The sequence below is a fragment of the Dipodomys spectabilis genome, unplaced genomic scaffold (assembly GCF_019054845.1).
Source record: "Dipodomys spectabilis isolate Male_0828 unplaced genomic scaffold, ASM1905484v1 ptg000175l, whole genome shotgun sequence".
Taxonomy (NCBI): Eukaryota; Metazoa; Chordata; class Mammalia; order Rodentia; family Heteromyidae; genus Dipodomys; species Dipodomys spectabilis.
Window position 1 is genome coordinate 14,849,805 of NW_024870852.1, and position 23,420 is coordinate 14,873,224.

The window sequence follows — 23,420 nt, forward strand, 5'->3', positions numbered from 1 at the left end:
AAACACGCAGCTTCTAGATAGCAAATGTTATTTATTCCACCAACACTTATTTCAACAAAACTTCATATACAAAAAATTAGGCAGTGGGTCATAGTTTGCCAATTTCTAGTCTAATAGGAACAATGCACAGAGAAAGAACAATTTTGTACAAGCCTTGTTTCATTAGAAAATTCACTAACACATTCATACCTGGTCATAAATATAATAGTTGAAGCAAGAGTATCTGCCTTCAAATTGTGCTTCTATCAACCATTCTCTCAACAATCTTTATGTATCAGCATCCCTACCCTCTACCCACTAGCTATCATATACTCAGTTAACCAAAAATGCCTCCAGACACTGCCACCAAACCTGACTTTGTGGGCAAGATTTTTCCTTGATGGTCTTTATCAAGGGTCATACCAAAATTCAGTCAAAATGCTTTCTGCCATAGACTGAGACTCATAAGTACATACCTGAGACCATAGTTTTTCCAGTCACAGCTCTGCTGTTCTCAGCTGTTGGGCCATTTCTCACAGAACTTGAGGTACAATGGCCTTATTGGTCTATGTTTAACTTACATTCACTTCTCAGGATTTGTAGGTTCTAGTCATTCTGGTATCCACTGGATCTGACTTGTAATTTGAGTTGCTGGGTGCCTGTCTACTATCCTGTGAGCAGCTCGCCTCAGCTTCTTCAGCCCTATCAAAGTTGGTTTGGGAAGTGACCCCTTGGCACAAGCCACCACCCGCCAGATCTGATTCCTGCTTTGGATCACACCATTCGTATGGTGGCCTTCAGCTGAGGGCCCGGCATACAAGCAGTGCTTGAGCTTTGCAGACAGTGAGACAGTCTCCTGGCAGATCTGACTACCTTATTTCCCATTCTCAGATTAATTTGCAAGCATACTGACCATTTAGGCAAATACTGATATGGACAGTATGAATAATTTCAGGACCCTTCAAAGCACATGACCTAGTGCCAGGTAGCATGGCCTAGGTTCTACACAATGAACTTTGGTCTTAGCCTGCATCTTGCTGCTCCTTTTCTTCAGCAGTGGCCCCAGATGCCTTCCTGCAGCCCCTTCAATGTTTGAGAGGGATGGCCTTTGAAAGCATGGCAAGACAGAGAGGGGCTCTGGATACTTCTGCTGCTAGTTGGCAGGGTTCTGGCCTGAGAATGCTTACACTACCTAAGGTTTCAATTTCCCTGTGATCTACTTCTGCCATGCAGACCTACCCTCCGCAAAATAGGGTGGAGTTCCTGATGCCCATCATCCCATGGATGGTACAGATTAGCCTGACCAAGGCCTCAGTTTGTTTGTCATGCACTTTACAGTCCCAGCCTGGCCACCATCCCTGTCTTTAACAGTGAAGTCCCACTTTGTAGGGACTGCTCCATCCAACACTGTCTCAGAACCCTGGCACATCCTGGCCTTCCTTAATGACACCAGAGCCATTTCATTCCATATCCCATGGACACTGGCTTATTCCACAATGTCCTCATTCTGAAGGGAGCCTCAATCTTCGATGTCATTCTAACTGTACACACCAAACAACACCTCCAAGAAACTCAAGCCTTTGGCTTGTCTTTCTACGCCCCTGCCCCATGGGCTCACAGGCTTGTTACTGATTCCAAAGGCAGACTGGCCATCTACATAGTTTATTGAATCAGGTGACAAAAGATTAAAGGCTGCCATAAATCTAGAGGAAAAGAGTTTATTAGTCATTCCAAGCCTGGAAAGATAGACATGGGGCTTTCAGCCCTCATAGGCACTGTGGTCAAGACTAGCAGGCTAGAGTATCACATCTGTGCTTCTTGTGCAGAGTGAAGAGCTGATTCATGTGGTGACCCTTCTCTGCACTCTAAATCCTGGTATCCACAATCAACGCCAAGAGAACCTACAAGAGAGGGCAGTCAATGAGACTGATGGCTTAGGAATCCACCTACATAAGCACAAAGCTGCATAGGCCCTGGCTGTGGGTCCAGCCCTGTCCGTGACTCACCTTGATGAGAATGTCAGCACAATACTCGGTACCCAAACCTCCTTGAGGGGCTCTGGCTCTGGGGCCTCAGATTCTGAGGACTCAGCTCCCTTGATAGTCTCTGGATCTCAGAGGGAGACCTAGGAGGAAGCAGACAAGTATTGGGCCTCTCATGACCGTTACTTCCCAAGCTAATCACAGAGGACCTCACCAGCAGTCCTAAGCTTCTAGTTTATGCACATCGCAAAATACCCCTCCCCAAATGGTAGCACACTTGCCTGGCAAACACAAGGCCCTGAGTTCAAACCCTAGTAACTGTTAAAAAGTTTCAGAAACCCCAAGGACAGAGAGGGTAAAAAAAAAGATAAAATATCAGAAAAATTATTTCTAGAGTCAGTGGGTTTTTCTTTCTAGTGGTTCACTATCAGGGCAAGAAGACAGCCCAGGACCACTGCCAGGAGCTGGGCAAGGAGGCTCCACTGCACACCAACCAAAGCTCAAGCAACCATCCTAGCAGCTCCCAGACCACACAAGCACTGCCTTCGGCCCAGCTCATCACAGAGCCTCTCGCTTCTCTTTGCCCTAGTGCCTGGCCTTCCCTGTTTCTTTCTCCAGACATTTTTCCTGGTCACTCATAGAGAAAGCAGTGCCTATGTCAGCGCTCAAGAAACAGGACAGCAGCAAGCCTGAAGTCACAGGCCACTATGAATAGTGCATTAACTATGTGGACTACCCCCCCCACTCCTTCAGATTTCATAAAGCAGAACCTGACTAAAGCCCCAGATGCCATCTGATTTTCCTCAGGATAGGGGCCAAGTGGAAACGCACAGACTGATGTCCAGCAGGTGATTGCTTAGCTTACAAAGACAAAAGGGAACCCCAACAAGCCAGAGATCTGGTTGAGTCATGCTGCACAGAGCTGGAAAACACACAAGCTCAGCAAAGACCAGAGTGTGGGAAAGCTCCAGGGTTCAGAAGGGACAAGGAAGCCCTCCAAACACGGGGAAACATCTCTCCACATTCCTTTCCCTGCACTATCAATGACCGGGACACAGGCAGTCCACGACCACTTTCGGATGCAGGAACAGAAGGGTCAGAGGTAGAGCCAGGAAGGGAGGCTGGTGCCAGGGGCCTGGGCAATGACTCAAGTTAGGAGAGTGGTACAGGTAAGCAGGGTCCCAAGCAGCTGCCATTGTATCCTACAAACACCACACGGCAGTCAAGATACTTCCAGCCTTAAAAAAATGTTTTAGGTCTGGAGAATGTGGAGAAACAAAACAAAGCCAGGCAAAGTGGCTCAAGCCTGTAATCCTAGCTGTGTAGGAGGTAGAGATAGGTTTATGGGTCAAGGCTAATCAAAACAGAAAAGTTTGTATAATCCCATCCCGATCAACACGGAAATACAAGGATGATTACAATTCAGGCCAGCCTGGCTATTAAACAAAATCCTACCTACTTTGGAGGCTGAGATCTGAAGATCAAAGTTTGAAGCCAGACCAGGAAGGAAGGCCAGTGGGAGTCTTATCTCCAATTAATCACCCTCTAAAAGATGCCTCAACTGGAAGTATTGCTCAAGTGGTATAGCACTAGCCTTGAGCACAAATGCTAAGGCCCTAAATTCAAGCCCCTGATCCAGCACAAACAAAAACAATGGGCTGAGGACATGGCTCAAGTGGTGCAACATCTGCCGAGCAAGTAAGATCCTGAGTTCAATCTCTAGTGCTACCAAGAAAAACACAAAACAATAAAATTCCTGCTATTCCAGTTACCTTGTCAGACAAAGTAGAGGCTGGGAACAGATCAAGTAGACAAATTCAAAGAGACCCAGAGCCCGTGGTGGCCCAGCTCACATTCCTCTCACTGCTGACCCTCCAGTGCCCAGGAGGAGGATGAGGGCTCAGGAGCAACCAACACTGAAGGAGTCTGGTCTGGAGGCTCCTCTTCTGCAGTTACTGTGGGCAGGAGGGCCGTTCCTAGAAAAGGGCACAACTGAGGCACACGGGGGCAAGTTCACCTCGCCCCACCCCCCTACTTCATCACCCAGTCCCTCAGGAGACATGAACATGGAGTTAGAGGGCTCAAAAAGAGGAAGCAATATTCCAGCATACACTCCACAAATCTTACCGCTAGGCTTCACAGTCTGGTGCCCTGCATCTGAAGGACATGTCCCATGAAGCCTTTGTGCCAACAAACCCACCTACAAGAGACAGAGAGCACAGTTGGCACAGAGGCTGGCAGGTTATAAGCATTCCAGATGTGGGTGGTGAGGCCTAGCACTCCAGTCTCACCATTCATTCAAGAGGACAAACCTGCATGGCTTGGGGAACCATGCAAGAACTCGGCAAAACCAAACCCTGCTTCCACCCCCCCTTCCATATGCCCCAGCGCTGGGTCCTGAAAGGAAGCAGGGCTGGTAAGAAGGGAGACATGTAGGAAAGCACCAGGGTTTGGAAGGGATGGAGCAGACCCTCCAAACACGGGGAAAAGGCCTTCAGCAGTTCTTCTCCCTGCACTATCAATGACCAGGGCACAGGCAGCCCATAATCACTTTCGAATACAGGGGTAACAGTTGAGAAGGGAGGTCACCGCCTCTGGCTTAGGGAAGAACCACACTAGGATGAGGCCATGAGATAGCCAATAGACGGACAGCTCATAACTGCAGCAGCTGCCCAGTTTCCTAAGGTTCCCTAACATGGGCTTTGCCCACTTTAGCATGGCTAAGAATCACCCAGAGAGCATACTAATGGGCATTGTGGGCTCTAGACTCAAATTTCTCATTCACCACACAATGGGCCGGACCTGCACTTTTTATTTATTATTTTGTCCAGCATGGGGCCTGAACTTTGGGTCTGGGCACTGTCCCTCAGCTCTTCAGCTCAAGGCTAGAGCTCTACCACTTGAGCCACAGCACCACTTCTGGCCTTTTTGCTTATGTAGTACAGAGGAATTGAACCCCGGGGCTCATGCATGCAAGGCAAACATTCTCCCAACCCTGAGGACCTGTACTTTTAAAACACCCAAGTGACACAGATGGCATTTGGCGCAGGAACCAGAACTTGAGAACTACAGCTGCAACACCTTCCTAAAAGAGGGAAGGCCAAACCTGGGGACTCCTCAGACCAGGAATTCCAGGATTCCCATGGATCCCACCACGTCCAGAGCAAGCTGCCCAGCCAACTGCCTGATGCCAAATGCAGCCTTTCTCCCAGTGCAACCGGCACTGTGGACCAGGAAGCTGAGATACAGAACCCAAGGGAACTCTGACCCTGAACTTTTATATTGTGCTCTTTAAAGAAATGCCCAGGTTTCTTACCTTAAAAGCATCCTGTTCTAGGCTCTTCTTAAAGACATGGGGCTGCTGAGCACATAGGACAGAGGTCAGCTGACAAGCCTGAAGAGAGAAGCTACATCAATCAGCTCTCACAACATACATAACTCAACCACAATTAAAATCCACCTCGCAAATTAGGGGTGGCAGGGGCTGAAAGGAGCTGCAGAATGTCTTCCCTCCCATTTTCTTTATCCTCCTGTGCTGGAGGCTGAACTGAGACCCATGCCTGAGAACACATCCCAGGGCAAGCTACCTCCCTAGTCCTCCAGCGTCATCATCATCCTTCCAGGCCAGCCTGAGAACCCGACATTCTCATGGGATCTCAGGAGGCCAGGACAAACAGCAGAGGAGTGAAAGGCTGGAAATAGAAGTTACTGAGATACCAGGAGAGCACAAAAACTGAGCAACAAGCAAGAAGTGACGTTTCCTACCAGAGCCCCATGCATCCCTCTTGGTGACACTCCCACACCCCAGCACCACTCCCTCCCGCCTCAAGGGCTCCCTCCTGCACTCTGAGGATTTCCTCTTCCCTTTCCTCCTTATCCTCCTATGCAAGTGCTTTAGTAATGCAGAGGAAGCACCTTCAGGAAGATGCTCTGTGGAAGTACTAGCCTATGTCACACCTTCAGCCACCGTGCTACTCACTGATTCCTTTTCCAATATTCTTGAATATTAGAGTTCAAGAGTAACCTGTGCCCTGAGCCCTTCACAGACAGATAGCACCAAACTCCATGCCGGCCACAATCCCTTGGTATGGAGAGACCCTGGTTACTTGGGGAAACTGGATCCCATGCTGAGAAAGACGTGCTCTGGCATCTATTATCATGTGGGAACCCAGCAAGCTCTGGACTGCTACAAAGGCGGGCAGGAGAGGAACAGGAATGTGGAAAAGTTCCAGAGTTCAGAAGGGACAGGGAACCCTCCAAACTCTACAGGTAGAGTGTCTTTCAGCCATTCCTCTCCCTGCACTACCAATGACCGGGACACAGGCAGCCCACGATCACTTTCGAATACAGGGCAGAGACGGAAGGGAGGCTGGTGCCTCAAGCAAAGTTAAGCCCAGGGATCCTGCAGCTGCCATTTGCCACATGAGCCTCCAGAAAATTGCCAAAAATTAAAGGGGCACTTCCGGCAAATCTACTAGAAAAGCTGAGAGGCTGAGGAGCAGCAGAGGCTCTGACAACCAGAAGCATTTGTTGCATCTTTGCATTCCAAACAAAAAAACAGGTTCAGAATAGGTCAGCTTTCCTTGGCTGATGCCCAAGACCTTGACTCTGTCAGAGTCCTCAGAAGCCTATACTCGGATCCTCCCTGCTCAGTCTTTCTGTATCATCCATCCCACTGTGTCCTTCGGTGCTGTGGTAAATGTTAACCAAAGAGAACAGCTAGAAAGAAAATGGCATAGTGCCAGGTGGTGGCACAAGAACAACGGAAGAAGCACTGGGGGGCAGTGGCTCATGCCTGTAATCCTAGCTACTCAGGAGGCTGAGATCTGAGGATCGAAGTTCAAAGCCAGCCCAGGCAGCAACGTCCGAGAGACTTATCCCCAATAAACCACTCTAAAACCGGAAGTGGCGCTGTGGCTCAAGTGGTAGAGTGCTAGCCTTGAGCTGAAGAGCTGAGGGACAGCGCCCAGGCCCAGAGTTCAAGCCCCACGACCAACCAAAAAAAAAAGAACAGAAGAGGCAACAAGATGCCTGCAATGCTGCATCCACCTGCTTCCACTCCAGCTCACTGCTGACACAGGCACCACCCCAGAGCTCTCCAGCCCACCCCCAGCAGGAGGTGTCAGACCAGATTCAATCCTAGTACCACCACCAAGAAGGAAGGCAGCTTACCTCTACTGCTATGAGAGGGTCTGGAACTCCTTCAGATGTTGTCTGTTCTGTTTGTTTCTATCTGTCTATTAAGAGTCTTCCATTCAAAACTATATTATGGCCATATCATTTTTTGAGTGCTGTCTGTCTGGCAGTGTCAGCCATGGACCTGAAGATGATGGGGCAAGGAAAGGCCGTGTAAGAGCTGCTTCCACAAACCCCTCTGGTATCCAGTGCTGCCCAGCCCATGCCACCTTCCCCTGAGCTGGAAGGGAATCTCTGCCAACAGTCTACATGAAGCCCGCACTGATAATAAATAGACCACTTCTAGGTCAAGTACTATGGCTTACATTTGTAATCCCACCTACACAGAAAATGAAGATGAGGAAGACCACAATCTGAGATCACCTGGGCAAAACATGACTACCTGAAAATTAATAAAGACCACTCTTATAAATTTTCATATGCCAGGGCTGGGAAGGTGGCTCAGGCTTGCCTTGCATGCCTGAGGCCCTGGGTTCAATTCTTCAGCACCACATAAGCAAAAAGAAAAAAGCTGGATGGGGCTGGGAAGGTGGCTCAGTGGTAGAGCGCTTGCCTTGCATGCATGAGGCCCTGGGTTCGATTCCTCAACACCACATAAGCAAAAAAAAAAAAAAAAAGCCGGAAGTGGTGCTGTGGCTCAAGTGGTAGAGCGCTAGCCTTGAGCTGAAGAGCTGAGGAACAGCACCCAGGCTTCAGGTCCCACGACCGGACCAAAAAAAAAAAAAAAAGAAAAAAGCTGGAAGTGGTGCTGTGGCTCAGTGGTAGAGCGCTAGCCTTGAGCTGAAGAGCTGAGGGACAGTGCTCAGGCCCAGAGTTCAAGCCCCATGACGGACAAAAAAAATAAAATAAAATAAAAGTGGGCTAGGGGCTGGGAAGGCGGCTCAGTGGTAGAGCGCTTGCCTTGCATGCCTGAGGCCCTGGGTTCGATTCCTCCGCATAAGCAAAAAGAAAAAAAAAGCCGGAAGTGGCGCTGTGGCTTAAGTGGTAGAGTGCTCACCTTAAGCTGAAGAGCTGAGGGACAGTGCCCAGGCCCAGAGTTCAGGCCCTATGACCGGACCCAAAAATAAATAAATAAATAAATTTTCATATGCCAATAAAATGTGGTAAGTGGATTTTAAAAAATGGAACATGTGTCGAGCACCAGTGGCTCATGCCTGTAATCCTAGCTACTCTGGAGACTGTTATCTGAGGATATTAGCTTGAAGCCAGCCCAGGCAATAAAGTTGACAAGACTCTTATCTACTTAACTACACCCCCCCACCCCCAAAAAAAGAAAGAAAGCTGGAGCAGTGGCTCAAATGGCATAGCATGAACACTGAGCAAAGTGGCTCAGGCCCTGAGTTCAAAATCCAGAACTGGCAAAAAAAAAAAAAAAACCTGTTAAAGAATTCTTTGCTGGGAGCCAGTGGCTCATGCCTGTAATCCTAGTCACTCAGGAGGCTGAGATCTGGGGATCGCAGTTCAAAACCAGTCTGAGCAGGAAAATCTGTGAGACTCTTATCTCCAATAAACCACCAGAAAACTGGAAGTGGTGCTGTAGCTCAAATGGTAAAGCACTAGCCTTGAGCTGAGGGACAGCACCTAGCCCCAGAGTTCAAGACCCACAACCGACCCCCCCCCCCAAAAAAAAAGAATTCTTTTAAGAGGCTGGGAAGGTGGCCGCTCAGTGGTAGAGTGCTTGCCTTGCATGCATGAGGCCTTGGGTTCCATTCCTCAGCACCACATAAACAGAAAAAGCTAGAAGTGGTGCTGTGGCTCAAGTGGTAGAATGCTAGGAGCTGAAGAGCTGAGCAACAGCCAGAATTCAAGCCCCAGGACCGACCAAAAAAAAAAGAAGATAGACTCTCTCACCCCTCTTTCTCATTTGTCTGCTTGTTCTACAACAGAACAAAACAGACACTGCTCTCAAGACCCAGGGGGAGATAGGAAATAAGCAAAGCCACGTGTTCTACAGGGTCTGATTACAGCAGAAGGGGGTATAAGTGGCTAAAGGTAAATGGCAGAAAAAGCCAGAGGAAGAAGGAAATGGTCACTATCAGGGCTCCACTCCAACCCAAATTCATGTCTGAAGGCCTCACCCAAGCTTCCGCACTCTTCCATATCTCACAGGAACCTGCCCAGACCAGGGAACAAGGACTCATTAAAGGCAGATTCAGGGAGGGATCTAACCAGCGGGAGGAGATGTGTGAGAAAGCTGTAGGGTTTGGTAAGGACAGGAATGGACCTTCCAAACACGGGGAAAAGCTTTCAGCATTCCTTTCCCTGCACTATCAATGACCAGGGCACCAGCAGCCCACAATCACTTTCGAATGCAGGGGCAGAAAAGGACCAAAGGGGGGCAGCCAGGAAGAGAAGCCCACATTAGCTGTTAATGCCCACTAATAGTCCAAGAATGGATGCTTACTTAAACCATCCTTTCAATTCTGCCAGGCAGAATCTTCAACTATTCAGAAGGCTGAGATCTGAAAATCTGGGTCGGAAGCCAGCCTGGGCAGTAAAGTCTGTGACACTTATCTCCAATTAAACAGTAAAAAGCCAGAAGTACAGCTGTGACTCAAGTGGTAGAGTACCAGCCTTAAGCGAAAAAGCTAAGGGACAGCACTCAGGCCCGAGTTCAAACTCCAGTGCCAGCCTAAAAAGATTCTTTCTGTCCTAACAAGAAAATACATGCTGGGGCTCAGTGGTAGAGAGCTCACTTTGCATGCATGGGTTCAATTCCTCAGTACCACATAAACAGAGAAAGCCGGAAGTGGCACTGTGGCTCAAGTGGTAGCCTTGAGCTGAAGAGCTGAGGGACAACACCCAGGCCCAGAGTTCAGGCCCCACGACTGACAAAAAAAAAGAAAGAAAAGAAAAAAAAAAAACATACAAAAAAGACCATCTGTTTCTGGAGAAAAAAAAAAAGTTTTTCACTCATTTCATAAATAGTAAGTATTCTACATGTAGTCAAGCATCAGGTTCAAACCAAGACACAAAATCAAGCTCCACTCTCCCCAATCTTTTATAGCTTCTGCTCCTCACACAAAGTAAAGTTCAGGAGAATGAAGCTCATTTGACCCCGAGTCTCACTCTCTTATTCTCTCTCTTTGTCTCTCTCTGTTTCTTTTTATGTGTGTCGGTGGTGGGGTGCTGTCCCTCCGCTCTTCAGCTGAAAGGTAGCACTCTATCACTTAAGCCACAGTGCCACTTCGGTTTTCTGATGGTTAATAGGAGATAAGAGTCTCACAGACTTGCGCGTGCTGGCTTTGAACCGCAATCCTCAGACCTCAGCCCCCTGAGATCCAGGTTTACAAGGATTACCTAGGGTTACAAGTGTGAGCCACCAGCGCGCCCAGCACCCCCAGTCTCTTGACCCGGCTGAGCTCTTCTCCTCACCCCTCACCCGACAATCTGAGGCCACTGTACCTCAAAGTGCTCTAGAACATCACCGCTTCCCTGGGCGTCCTTGCCAAGGGCAGAAGGAACCGTGAGGGAGCTGACTAAAGTGCTGCCGGGTGTGGGGTGTGGGTTGCTGCGGCTCCAGCATCTCCAACTGAAGGAAGTTTCCGTCGTTCTCCAGGATAGCCGCAGGCCTGGGCAGGGAGAAGACGGAGAAGGCGCTTCAGCCAGTGTCCAAGGCAGGCGCGCAGGGGTCCAGACGCTGCCCCTGGAGTTCCTGGGGCGTCCCACATTTAACATCTGCTAAGCCGGCCACAAACTACTCGTAGCGCTCGTGGGGGTGGGAACACGAGTCAACGGTCCCGTTCTCCGCTGGCAACCTCAGTGGCCCCAAGGGGAGCCCACGTGGGACCGGGGCCCACCCGGCCCACGCCCGCGGGCACAGCTGCTGCCCACCCACGGCCCCTTCTCCGGACACGAGAGCCCCAGGAGGCCCCGGCGGAGCCGAATCGGCCCGACCCCGACTCCAGGAGCGTCCTCGTCTTCCCCCCCCAGCCCTCCCCGCCTCAGTTTCCCACGTGGAGGGAGCGCCGCTGCCACGCGCCACGCGGTGAACTCACCCGACGTGATGTCGCTGGGCGATGGTAGAGATAGAACGAGCAGGCGGCAAAGACGGCGGATGTTCAGAGATTTCGGCGATGGCCGAGGATGGCACAGAAACACCGGGAACTCCGGCCACGACGCAGGGACTCGGTTAAATCGCTCCGCGCCAGCGGAAGTGCTAACGGAAGTGCAGCTGAGAGCGCCGCCTGCAGCCTAGAGCGGCGCATCCACCGTGCAGCCCCTTGTGGAGCGCCCGCAGTGCCTCTGGTGGAGAGGAGGTCAACCTCTGCTCAGAGGACTTGGCATCCATTTTCAGCCTGTAACTGGTGATAAAACTGTACTGAACTTGCTTTGCTTATCTGTTTGTCTCTTGGCCGCTGATTTTTCTAATTAACCCATATGAATGGTCTAGTCTTCCACAGTAAGATCTGTTGCTAGTCTGGGGAATATGTTCCCCTCTCTCCCTCCTTCCCTTCCCCTCCTTCTTCCCCCCTTTTCTCTCCCTCTCCCTCCCCCCTCTCTGTCCCTGTCTCTCTGCCTTGCAGTGGCCAGACAGATGGCCTTACCATTTGGACCACACATCCAGACATTTCTTCTTTGGTTTGTTTCTGCTCTAATGCAAGGTACGGTCGTGCATTTTTACTCACCAGCTTCTGACCACAACCCCTCCTCCCTCTGTCTCCCAAGTATCTGGGATTACAAGTATGCGCCACCACACTCAAGTGGTTTGTCTTTCTTTCTGCAAGTGTCCATCGGTATGTCACATTCTCTACTGTACAATAATACCTTGGCCACAGTCAAACAAATGAGTGGCTTTTTAATGTGTGCATTGCTTTGGATATGACTGCACTGACATGTTAGTCATGGCCTGATACTGGAATCTAAGGGTGAGAAGGAGATGAGCACAGAGAGGAGCATGAATTCTTTGCTAAACTTTATTGCCAACATACAAAGGTTGGCAAGCAAATTCTTGAAGAAGAAAAGATATCATCAGGAGGGGGCTGGGAAGGTGGCTCAGTGGTAGAGCGCTTGCCTTGCCTGCATGAGGCCCTGGGTTTGATTCCCTAGTACCACATAAGCAAAAAGAAAAAAAGCCAGAAGTGGCGCTGTGGCTCAAGTGGTAGAGCACTAGCCTTAAACTGAAGAGTTGAGGGACAGTGCCCAGGCCCAGAGTTCAGGCCCCACGACTGGACCCCCCCCAAAAAAATATGATCAGGATTCATATAGTAGTAGAGATAACAAACAGATGACAGTGAGCCTGGTAGCCTAGGGAGGACAGGCTTGGGAGGAAGCCCAGGCCCCTAGATTCTCATCATCACATCTGCTTGCATCCTGGATGTATGTCCATGTGTGCCTCTTGCACCCAGAACAGCTCTACCCTTGGGCTGGAGGAGGAGACTCTCTAAGCAGACTGATGGTACTTATTCTCTCAGAACAAGGAAATCCAGTCTTGTCCTGTGTAACCATAGGAAAATGGAGGTCTCAAAGAGTAAGAACACTTAATATTCCATACCTTGCAGAAGCCCATGGGTTTTGAGACTGAGGCTATAAAGAGGTCTTGGTGATGGGAAACAACCACAGAATGCTGTGGCTTAGGACGCTAGCAGGAGCTCAGGTGTGTACACTTGAGGCCACACAGGCCTCTCTTGTCTCTTGCCCTCACAGTCAATCTTCAGGTAACTTGCTTTAGTGACCTAATTTTGCTCCTACTTAATTTCCAGTTCTGAAAATGGATAGTCATGGTTCCCCCTCATTTCTCTACTGTGGAATGATTATTTGTTTATTTATGTCAGTTGTGGGGCTTGGGCACTGTCCCTGAGCTCTTTTTGCTCAAAGCTAGCACTCTACCACTTGAGCCACAGTGTCATTTCTGACTTTTTTTGTTTATGTGGTACTGAGGAATCGAACCCAGGGTTTCATGTATGCTAGGCAAGCACTGTAGTACCATGCCGTAGACACCCCCCCCCCCCAAAAAAAAGATCACCAGGGAACCGTCACCAATGTAAATGCACGAGAGTCGTTTATTACAGCTACAGCAGGATTCACAACCCTTCCTGACACAGCAGGTTGGCAATTGTGAGCCCCGACCCCTTGTCCAGCAGAGTTTTTATTGAGTGTGTAGCAGGGGGAAGGATCATTACAACATTGTTATGTAATTGGTTTGTGGGTGAATCTTGCTCAAGCTCATTGGTTAGGGATATAATCATATCTAGTAAGGGTAGAGGCTTTCCAGCTTAATGGCTATAGGATAGGTTAAATCATATATAGCAAACATGTCATTGGTAGAGGTAAGCAGGTAAGCAGGGCTAACTACAGGAATGCTAATTCATTTTCCTGTCCTAAATTGCTTCCCAACAGGGTTGGGGGTGACCGATCAGGGTGGTCTGACCTCTTGGACTGTGCTGATACTGTTACATTGTCTTGGAGCAGGCGCTAACACTTATCCTCCAGTAAACAGATGACAGATGCTTTCTTTATAGTTTTGTTACTGCCGAACTTATTTTTGGTCTCTCAGCCCTCTACCACTAAGCCACATTCCCAGCCCTGGTATTCATTCTCATACCTCCTGTTGCAAGAGACAATAGATCATGGGCTCTGAGCATCTATGCACATTCTCACAGGGTGTGTCACAAGAACAAGACCCTAACTGTCATTTCCCTTGGCTGTTTGTCTTGAAATACTCTATGATGCAAGGTAAACACTCCTCCTACACTACAAGCAGGCTTACTTCTCTGTGCCCTATGAAAATGAGGCCTTCTTGTTCAAGCCCCATGACAAAAAAGAAAAGGAAGGAAGGAAGGAAGGAAGGAAGGAAGGAAGGGAAAATGACAGCTCCTCCACACTCAGTCTTGCTTTCCTATAAGATTCACCCATTATGAGCACATTACTGCCCAACAGCCTGAGGCCCCAAGGTGAACATGAAGCTGTTTACTGCTTTTGCCATGAACAATAAAGTCCTTGGCTGTGACCTTCGAATTTTCTGTCCTCTCGCAACATCTATGAAACAGTGAGAGGTACCTTGTGCACCTGGGCTCTGACACTTAGGCCAGCTAGCTCTTGACACATAATACTGTGCGACTTTGGATGTGGTGGTGGGTTTTCAGCTCCGGTCCTCGAGGGGGCGCTGCAGGGTTGCTGGCTCGGGTTCGGCGGACGGAGGCGCCGCTCTAGGCCGGAGCCGGCGCGCGCAGCCGCAGCTCCGCCCTGCAGACGCGATCCCGTACACTGCGGCACGGGGCGCGTTTTCCCGCCTACGTCACCTTCCTGCGCCCCCAGACCCTGCGTCCCTGGTGAGGTCACTGCGAGTGCGTGCTTGGGCGGTCTCTCCGCGGGACCCCCAGAGGCCTTCGAGACCCGCGCTGCTTCTCCCTCAAGCAGAGGAAACAGAGGTCGTAGAGGTCGCAGAGAGGCCCCGGGTGGGTGCTCGAGTTACCACAGCAGGAGCACAGCGGCCTGTGACCCGGGCTGGGCGGCCCGCGGGGGTGCGCACTCCACTCACTGACCTGGCCTCCGAGGGCCCGAAGCCGCCTGTGGCTTCCGACACGGGATCGGAGGTTGCACCGCGTTCCCACCTGCAGCCTCCCCAGGCCTCCACTTTACAGCCTAGGCCGAGTTAGAGTTGGGGACCCCCCCCTCCTCCCGGGGCAGCATCCAGATCCCCGAGCGCCTGCCTTAAAACCCCATCCCCAGCCTCTCCCTGCCCAGGCCTGCGGCTGTCCCGGACACAGATGGAGACGTTGGAGCCCCCGCAGCCTGCAGCCCCTCCCCTGAAGCACCCTTATCCGCGCCCCTTGCTCCTTGGTGGGCTTCCTCTGTCCATGGAGAGGACGGGTGAGCGGTGCTGCCCCAGCGGCCTGGGATTGCCTTCCCTGTGCATGGACAGAGGGTTGTGGTCTGAGCTCAGCCGGATTTTGAGAAGTACGAAAGGCCCAGCGCCTAGGGAAGCCACATGTAGCATGGGATGCCAGAGGCCAGAAAGCCCCTTCTCCACAAAATCTGTAGGTCCAGACTTGCCTGCACTTCTCCTGAACTGTACTTTCTGTAAGGCTGGGTAAGGACAGAGACCTTGGCGACTTTTGCTTGGCGGGGACGGGGACGGAGACGGAGAACTACAAGTAGATACTCGATGGGGGGCTCTTTTAATGGGGACAAATAATCTTTATCGGAAGTAACGATAGAAGAGCACTTAGAGTCCCTAAATTTTGGCGCATTGACAGCAAGTATTTTTCCATTGTGGGGGTTCTTTGGCAGGAGATGGATCCCAGTCAACAAGGGAACTTTCTGGAATCTGCAGTTCCATCAGAGTTTGCATGAAAGACCTGAAAAAACAAAATCTCTGTGTCTTAGACGGTCTGTTGTCCTTAGTGGTCAACCTCTTTTATGAGGAACGATGTGGCTCATGGATTAATCATAACAGCCCACCATTGTAAAGCCAAAACTGTGTGCGCAGCAGGACAGGTATGACCAGTCCTGTTGGTGGCAGAGGAGGCATCTTGGTGCAGAGGAGCTGCTTCTTTCCAGGAAGCAGCTGGACCACAGTGCTCCCAAGGTGAGCTCTTCACTCCAGAGGGCTGAGGTTTTGCAGCCCCCTAAGGAGGACACAGATTCCCCAAGAATGATGTAGTATGGGAATAATGGTGGGATGAAAGTGGCTTTATTCTCACTCCTGGATTTAGCCTCCTTGGAGCTTTAAGGTGTGTCTGGTTCCTTAAAAGAATCCAATGCAGTTTTTTTTCCCCTTCACTTTGCTCCATTTACTGGCCATATTGTAGTAACTTCGGTAGGATTAGAAGCACTTGCTGTGTCTTTGTACTCTATTTGATTGTCCTGGCTCTTCAGGCTTCTGCCCTTGGCCTTATATAGCAAGCCTTATGTCTGTTCTAGCTCTGCATTTATAGGTGATCTAGGGATACCCATGTCCTGGTCATTGTGCAGGCAAAGAAAATGTGGAAGAATTGTCCTGTGTTTGGAGGGTCCACATCCTTACCTTCCATTTTCAGGAGCTTTCCTTCACTCCTGCTTGCCAACTCTGCACACATCTTGGACCTCTAGACCACTGGGGGGACACCATGTGTGTACTCATTATTGGGACTTGCTACCCCCTGCTTTGGGAAACAGATCACTTGTGTTCCTTAAGTTCCCATTAGTTACCATCACTTCTAGTTAGCCATGGTATACCCTTTCCACAGACCCTGGCTTCTGCTTCACTGCATTACTGGTTACCTTCTGACCAGTTCTTGCTACCCAGCTGTAGACCATCCACCCTCTTCCCCTTTTGAATTAACTCTTTTTGCTCAGGAAATAACCAGTAAGCTTGGATTGCTTCTTGTCTGGTAACTACTGTGTAGAGTCCTCCTCTGGTGCCTGCTCTGTCCTGCCACAAGCAGTGGCAAGCTGAGTGTTCATGAGGGCTTTTTGTCTCTTGCAGGTGAGGCCATTGTGTGCCACGGGAGCTGTCTTGTTAGACAAGAACATTCTAGATGCACATCCTTGAGGTATGCTCTCTGGTCTAGTCCTTGTAGCACTGGTCCCTTGCTTCTGACATGGTCCTGTGCATGTTCCCATGGATGGATGAGTTGAGTGATGGTGTAGGGCATCTGAAGTGAGCTGAAGGTGGCACTGTGGGTCCCCAGATCCACTGCCCATCCTGCCTGGCTTGATGCCTTGTGATTCCTACCCTTTCCAACCCTGATGTTTGTCCAGTATCTTCCCAGAATGACTTCCGTTCTCCTTGGCAGGGAGGTTCTGTGGGGCTCTTATAGGAAAGAAGGGACACACCTAGGGGCCTTGGCTGTGTTACATGCCACTGGCTTCAGCTCCCTCCCTGGGCCTGCTCTGCCCATGTGTGTACCTGCATTGGAAAGTGATCCTGGGCTGTCTGTGCTCTGATCATCCATGCTGCAGGGAGATGAACCCCTGAAAGCCATTTCCCGTGTTTGGAGGGTTCACACCTGTCCCTTTCAAATGCTGGCGCTTTCACACACTCCTTCCTGCTCCTGCTGCTTTTCTGCCAATACTTTTCCCTCTTGATCATGAGTGGCAGTGATGGGAGACATTTGGGCTTGGGCTTAGTTGGGCCTCCGTTACTAGTGAGCAAAGTGTGGAGCAAGGTGTAGGATTGGTGGGAGGAGCCAGGTAATTAAGCATAATGCCTAAGCACAGAGGTGGTGCCTTGCAGTCACTTTCACGGGGTTTTTAGAAGCCTTTAGGAAGTGGTGGGACTGGCAGGCCTTTGAGAGAAGACAGCATGATGGCAATAGGAAGGTGTTGGGCAACACAGCATAAGGGTCGCAGAAGTTGAGTGAACTGAAACTCCTAGGGCCAGCCAGTAAGGGCAGCATGGAGGGACCATGAGAAACACTGCTGAATACCTTCTGTAAAGATTCTGAGCTGGGCACCGTTGGCTCACACCTATAGTCCTAGCTACTCAGGAAGCTGAGGTATTAGGATCATGGCTCAAATCCAGCCCAGGCAGGAAAGTCCATGAGACTCTTGTCTCTAATTAACCACCAGAAAATAGCATGTGGCAGAGCGCTTGCCTTGAACTGAAGAGCTCGGGGATAACGCCCAGACCCAGAGTTCAAGCCCCATGACCAACAAAAGAAAAAGAAAAAAATATTCTGAGAGTACGTCCTTGGGCTGTCCATCTGCCACTGAACATTTGCTCAGTTCCCTGCAAGGAGCTGTTTTTGACTTCAAGATGGTTTCTCTGTCTCCTGTTCTGTAGGGACATTATTTTCTGCTGTGAGCTTGGTACAGAAGAAACCTGGCCGCTTATCCCTTGTCCATTGGGGACATTTTCATTGGTGTCAGCTTGAAGAAAGATGAAATGATGTTGGAGGCCCAAAGGAAGGAAGCCTCAGGGACCGAAGCCCTTGCCAGGGTCTCCTCATGGTGAGTTACTGCCAGGAGGTATTGTCATGGTCACAGATACTGACAGGACACAAAAGGAAAATCTTGGAGACCTGCTAGCTCTGCCCCATCACAGCAATGCCACAAGTCTGGTCTGTAGTTTCAACAGACCCTGTTTGGTTTGGTTGGGCTTTCTTTTTTCTTTTGTAGTGCTGGGTTTTGCACTGTGGCCTTGTGCTTGCTAAACATATGCTCTACCACTCCAGCCCTTTATTTATTGTAGTGGGTTTTGCCTGGACTCTTCTTAGTCCTATTTTGCTCCTTGTGTGGCTGGGATTACAGGCATGATCTACCACACCTGGCTTGTTTTTTTTTATTTTTTTGGGTCCGGTCGTGGGGTCTGAACTCTGGGCCTGGGCACTGTCCCTCAGCTCTTCAGCTCAAGGCTAGCGCTCTACCACTTGAGCCACAGCGCCACTTCTGGGTTTTTTCTTTTTGCTTATGTGGTGCTGAGGAATCGAACCCAGGGCCTCAGGCATGCAAGGAAAGCGCTCTACCACTGAGCTACCTTCCCAGCCCCTGGCTTGTGTTCTTTTGAGTTGAGGTCGCCCTAATTTTTTTTTTTGCTCAGGCTGGCCTCAAATTCTTTTTTTTTTTTTTTTTTTTCCTTTGGTCATGGGGCTTGAACTCTGGGCCTGGGTGCTGTCCTTGACCTCTTCAGCTGGAGTGCTCTACTTCTTGAGCCACAGCACCACTTCCGGTTTTCTGGTGGTTTATTGGAGATAAGAGTCTCACAGAATTTCTTGCCCAGGCTGGCTTTAAACTATGATCCTCAGATCTCAGCCTCCTGAGCCACCAGCTCCCAGCCTCAAATTCTTAATGTCAAGTGATCCTACACCTTGACCTCTTAAGTGGTGGGATTACCAGCACATACCCCACCACTGTTTGTTTGTTTGGTTTTTTTGGCCAGTCCTGGGGATTGAACTCAGGACATTGTCCCTGAGCTCCTTTTGCTCAAGGCTAGCTCTACTACTTGAGCCACAGTGCTACTTCCAGCTTTTTCTGTGTATGTGGTACTGAGGAATTGAACCCAGGGCCTCAAGTGTGCTAGGTAAGCACTCTACCACTAAGCCACATTCCCAGCCCATCCACTGGCTCTTTTATAGTTATTCTTTGCCATAAAAGTCTGATCCACCTCAATAAACTTTGAAATGTGTTCCATTGCTTTTTGTTGTTTTTCATTGATTGGTGTGCTTGATTACTAGTTTTTCTGTGCTTCAGGGGGGCTGGGTATGGAAGGTGGGCTCCAGGGGCCAGTCTTTCCCTTTTCATACAGGTAAGAATCCCCACAGTGAAAACTGAATAAAACCTGGGAAGATGAGGTGGATGTGAGATTTGAACTCAGCTTGAACAATCCCTTGTGGGTGGTAGGCAGATAAAGGCCCATAGGTTGGTTGACCTTTGTGGATTGTTTCCTCAAGCAGTGATTCCAAGGATGTGCTGTGTGTTTCTGTCTTTTGGCTAACTCTCCAAAGGGGCTGGGGTGGAACGGGCTACCAGACTCCTGAGGTCTAGCAGGGGCACTGCTGGGGGGCTGAAGAGTCCATTCGACGATGGTGAGATGAGTGCCTGGGGGTAAGTGAGGGAGACTGAGATTGGGACCAGACTATGAATGTCTGGATAGGGCAAGACAAACAGTCCCAGGTTGCACCTACGCCTGTTAGTACTGCCTGCCCCCCATTCACAGCTCAGTGGAGGGACAACCAATACCTGTGATGATCAGCTGATTCCTTACACTCCTCTATATGTTGAGAGCGTAAGAATGGGCTGAAGAAGAGCCGGGCGCCAGTGGCTCATGCCTGTTATCCTAGCTACTCAGGAGGCTGAGATCTGAGGATCGTGGTTCAAAGCCAGCCCCGGCAGGAAAGTCCATGAGACTTTTATCTCAAATAAAACCCACAAGAAAACCGGAAATGGCGCTGTGGCTCAAGCAGTAGAACACTCGCCTTGAGCTGAAGAGTGCAGGGACAGTGCCCAAGCCCAGAGTTCAAGCCCCACAACCAAAAAAAAAAGGGCTGAAGAAACCAACAGTCAAAGTAACAGTCTTAAGAGCTGTACTCAGGGGTGCAGAGTACTGTTCCTGTCTCATGATGAGTTATTTCTAGAAAACTTACAGGTAGAGAATAATATTTCAAATTACAAACCACATTGGTGCTGTACTAGGCCATTGTGGACAGCAGTTAGATTTACCTCAAGGCCTGAGATTTGGTCTTTTCTGAGTTTTTAGAGGGTGTGGCCATAATCAAAATTCCACTCCTTTTTTTTCCTTCTCTTTTTGGTGACCCTGGGGTTTGAATTCGAGGACTAGGTTCTATCCTTGAGTATTTTTGCACAAGGCTAGCACTCTACCACTTTGAGCCATAGCTCCACTACTGGCTTTTTTGGTAGTTAATTGGAGATAGGAGTCTTCCTGACATTTCTTGATCAGGCTGGCTTTGAACTGTGACTGTCAGATCTCAGCCTTCTAAGTAAGTAGGCATGAGCCACTGGCACCTAGCTCAGTCTTCCCCCCACCCCAAATGCATACCACTGTGCTTGTTACTAGAGTGAGCACATGAGTTATTACAGACAAAAGACAAAGCAGCATGGTGCCTCACACCTGGAAGGTGTCAGTCAGCATTTAAGGATGGTGGTGGTCTAGACAGTGTACACCAGGAATGGCTCATGCAAGCCCCTTTGCCTCCATGGCTACTGCCACCATGGTACCAGGTGCCCTACCAAGCATGCAGTCCAGAAGCTAAGTGAACTTGTAAGAACCTGTCAGTTTCTTACATGATCACTTAATTGCTTTGACCTGGACCATGTTATTTTGCCTCCCTGGGTCTCAGTTTTGGGCCTGTATAATTTGACCACAGAATAACACCTCACTTGGAATCCTAGCTACTCAGGAGGCTGAGATCTGAGGATCGTGGTTCAAACCCAGCCTAGGCAGCAAAGTCACTTATCTTCAGTGAACCACCAAAAAGCCAGTACAGCTGGGACTCAAGGATAGAGTGCCAGCCTTGAGTGAAAAAAGCACCCAGGCCCACAGTTCAAGACCTTATAACAGGGCACGTGCATGCACACACACACAAAACAGCCCTCTAATGGCAAGGGTAAGATAAGATAATGTGTGTTGAATGTATGACACAGAACCTACCTCATGCTGAATATTCAGTAAATGTCAGCTATTTTTATCTGATGAGTGTATATAGATTAGTGGCAGTTTAAATCAAAGAACAAATGCAAAATGTCACTGTGACAGCTTCATCTATGAAGGCAACATTATGTACTTCCTTGATGGATAATCTGGTGGTCATCACTACTGTCAATTAGGCTTTAATTAAATGTCACCTCCATATATACAACTACTTCATTTAATCCTTACAACAACCCAGTGGGGTACATTTAATTATCCCCTACTTTACAAACAAGGAGACCGGTTTAGAGGAATGAAAGGATCTGTATTACACAGGAGGAGCAGTCCAGTCGGTTCCCCACTTGCTGGTGTGTGAAATAGGTACTTGCCAGCTGATTTCACCGGAGCATGCTCACTCTGCCAGCCACTGGCTCCCTCTGGGAAACTGGAAATAAGGCACTGACTAGCTGTTCCCAGCTGTTTGTAAGGCTATCTCTCTAGTCTCCCTAATATAAACCCTCGTTCCCATCTAGACCGTCATCTTGCAGACTGGACTTGTGAGCTGACATGGATGGGGACACCAGCCACCTTTCAGCCAATACCTAAATAGCCTATGTTCTTCCCTCCCACTATCATGTGCAGCAGGATTAACCCCAGGACTCTGGAAGAGTATTGCAGGAGTGGTCAGAGCAGGATTACTATCTAGAAGAGCCACAATCCTACCAGGAAATCATTACCTGCCACCAGGGACTTGTGAAGTAATTGATGGAGACTACATGTGAGCATCAAGTCAGAATACAATGGGACAAGATGTAACCTGAAATAAAGCAAAACTTTAGTGTTTTTTAGTTATCCGTGATATATTTTTTTAATTGCTATTATTCCAGCAGCTCATCAATATTAACAATTTGTACGGTTTTTGTTTTTAAGCAATCTCAATATGTAGCCTAGATGGTCCTGTTTCTACTTTCTGAGTGCTGAGATTACAAGTGTGTGCCACCACAGCCAGCTTAATATTAAGCATAATTAATAAAGGGATTAGGGATGTAGCTCAGTGGTAGAGCACTTACTTAGCATTATACAGCTCTAGATTCAATCCACTGTACTGCAAAAGAAAAAGAAATCATTAGTGGCGCACCAGTCTCAGGAGACTGAGATCTGAAGATCAAGGTTCAAAGCCAGCCCATGGAGGAAAGTCTGTGAGACTCTTCAGTTAGTTACCAAAAAGCAGGAAATGGAGCTGTGGCGCAAATTGGTAGAGAGTTAGCCTTAGCACAAAAGCTCAGAGACGGTGCTGAAGCCCTGAGTTTGAGCCCTGGGACCAGCACCCACACGCGCGCGCGCACACACACACACAAATTATTGCCAGGTGCTGGTAGCTCACACCTGTAATCCTAGCTATCCAGGAGGCTAAAGTCTGAGGATTACAGTTCGAGGCCTACCCGGGCAGAAGAGTCCCCATGAGACTCTTATCCTGAATTAACCACTCAAAAACCAGAAGTAGCACTGTAAGTGCTAGCCTTGAGCAAAATAGCTCAAGGACAGCATTCAGACCCTGAGGTTCAAGCCCCACAACTGGAAAACATTGATAAAATTTTTAGCTGGGCACCAGTGGCTCACACCTATAATCCTAGCTACTCAGGAGGCTAAGATCTGAGGATCACAGTTCAAAGCCAGCCTGGGTAGGAAAGGCTGTGAAACTTTTTTTTTTTGGTGGGGGGGTCCGGTCATGGGGCCTGAATTCTGGGCCTGGGTGCTGTCCCTCAACTCTTCAGCTCAAGGCTAGCGCTCTACCACTTGAGCCACAGAACTATTTTCGGCTTTTTTCTTTTTGCTTATGTGGTACTGAAGAATCGAACCCAGGGCCTCAGGCATGCAAGGCAAGCACTCTACCACTGAGCCACCTTCCCAGCCCGGCTGTGAAACTCTTATCTCCAATAAACCACCAGAAAACCAGAAATGGCACTGTAGCTCAAGTGGGAGAGCGGTAGCTTTGAGCTGAAGAGCTGAGGGACAGTGCTCCGGCCCAGAGTTCAAGCCCTGTGACCACCAAAAAAAAAAAAAAAAAAGAATCACATATAGTCTTTTCTATCCTGGCTGGCTTTGAACCTCAATCCTCAGATCTCAGCCTCCTGAGTATCTAGGATTACAGTCTTATGCCACCAGTGTCTGGCTACTTGGTCAACATTTTATATCTCATTTCAACTTAGACTAGCCACACTTGAAAGTACTCAGTGTCATTGTACTCACCT

The 23,420-nt window shown here is 49.3% G+C and overlaps 3 long non-coding RNA genes and 6 other non-coding genes across 11 annotated transcripts; 3 read left to right on the plus strand and 6 right to left on the minus strand.

Annotated features, from left to right (window-relative positions):
- Positions 1–1,681: 1,681 nt before the first annotated feature.
- LOC122120518 lies at positions 1,682–11,306 on the minus strand. Of its 2 annotated transcripts, XR_006149713.1 has the most exons (8): positions 11,156–11,306; positions 10,563–10,729; positions 7,134–7,281; positions 5,278–5,355; positions 4,089–4,161; positions 3,734–3,937; positions 1,986–2,104; positions 1,682–1,880 (listed from the first exon to the last, which is right to left on the minus strand). It is a non-coding gene; the product is annotated as an uncharacterized LOC122120518 (long non-coding RNA). The 2 variants fall into 2 exon arrangements; XR_006149714.1 differs by lacking the exon at positions 7,134–7,281.
- On the minus strand, positions 2,917–3,048 carry LOC122120567. The gene has a single exon (XR_006149733.1). It is a non-coding gene; the product is annotated as a small nucleolar RNA SNORA71 (small nucleolar RNA).
- On the minus strand, positions 4,393–4,526 carry LOC122120565. Its single transcript, XR_006149731.1, has one exon. It is a non-coding gene; the product is annotated as a small nucleolar RNA SNORA71 (small nucleolar RNA).
- On the minus strand, positions 6,178–6,313 carry LOC122120568. Its single transcript, XR_006149734.1, has one exon. It is a non-coding gene; the product is annotated as a small nucleolar RNA SNORA71 (small nucleolar RNA).
- Positions 9,342–9,474, minus strand: LOC122120564. Its single transcript, XR_006149729.1, has one exon. It is a non-coding gene; the product is annotated as a small nucleolar RNA SNORA71 (small nucleolar RNA).
- A 3,059-nt stretch (positions 11,307–14,365) lies between the features above and the next one.
- On the plus strand, positions 14,366–21,979 carry LOC122120444. Of its 2 annotated transcripts, none has more exons than XR_006149693.1 (4): positions 14,366–14,428; positions 16,567–16,633; positions 17,866–18,032; positions 21,811–21,979. It is a non-coding gene; the product is annotated as an uncharacterized LOC122120444 (long non-coding RNA). The 2 variants fall into 2 exon arrangements; XR_006149692.1 differs by having other exon boundaries at positions 14,404–14,554.
- On the minus strand, positions 15,576–17,937 carry LOC122120445. Its single transcript, XR_006149694.1, has 3 exons — positions 17,870–17,937; positions 16,231–16,233; positions 15,576–15,692 (listed from the first exon to the last, which is right to left on the minus strand). It is a non-coding gene; the product is annotated as an uncharacterized LOC122120445 (long non-coding RNA).
- On the plus strand, positions 16,023–16,151 carry LOC122120571. The gene has a single exon (XR_006149735.1). It is a non-coding gene; the product is annotated as a small nucleolar RNA SNORA71 (small nucleolar RNA).
- Positions 16,988–17,121, plus strand: LOC122120566. The gene has a single exon (XR_006149732.1). It is a non-coding gene; the product is annotated as a small nucleolar RNA SNORA71 (small nucleolar RNA).
- Positions 21,980–23,420: the final 1,441 nt, after the last annotated feature.